This window comes from Penaeus monodon, chromosome 15 (assembly GCF_015228065.2).
Source record: "Penaeus monodon isolate SGIC_2016 chromosome 15, NSTDA_Pmon_1, whole genome shotgun sequence".
Lineage (NCBI taxonomy): Eukaryota > Metazoa > Arthropoda > Malacostraca > Decapoda > Penaeidae > Penaeus > Penaeus monodon.
The window spans coordinates 13,709,811-13,710,213 of record NC_051400.1 but is presented as its reverse complement, the minus strand read 5'-3'; positions in this window follow the sequence as shown (position 1 = coordinate 13,710,213).

The following is a 403-nucleotide window of genomic DNA, read 5'->3' as shown; positions in this document are numbered from 1 at the left end:
GGATAAATGACGCCGCCGTCTCATCGTAATTATCTTATTACGCTGGCATATCGCTCGGGGCGTTCGTGTAACTGACGCTGTCTTCCCGGATTCGCGCGGATTAACACGAACGCTTAGGAAACTCTAGAAGTGTTACTGCATCTGCCTCGCTACTTAGAGATTTCTTGTGTACCACCGCCTGTACGATCTTTCTTTATTCTTTTTTTTTCTTTATCTACGTCTTCTCTCAATCCCGGCGAATGTATCCTTGAAGACTTTTTAAGAAGGGGATTATTTTAGCGTATGACAAACGGAATGCGCAGCGTCGCCGCGTCCGGGCTCGGCCAATACGCGTCATCGATTGCTTATCACGGGCGCGTCTCTACAAAGGGGGGTCGGGAGGGGGGTCGGAAAAGCCTTTGCT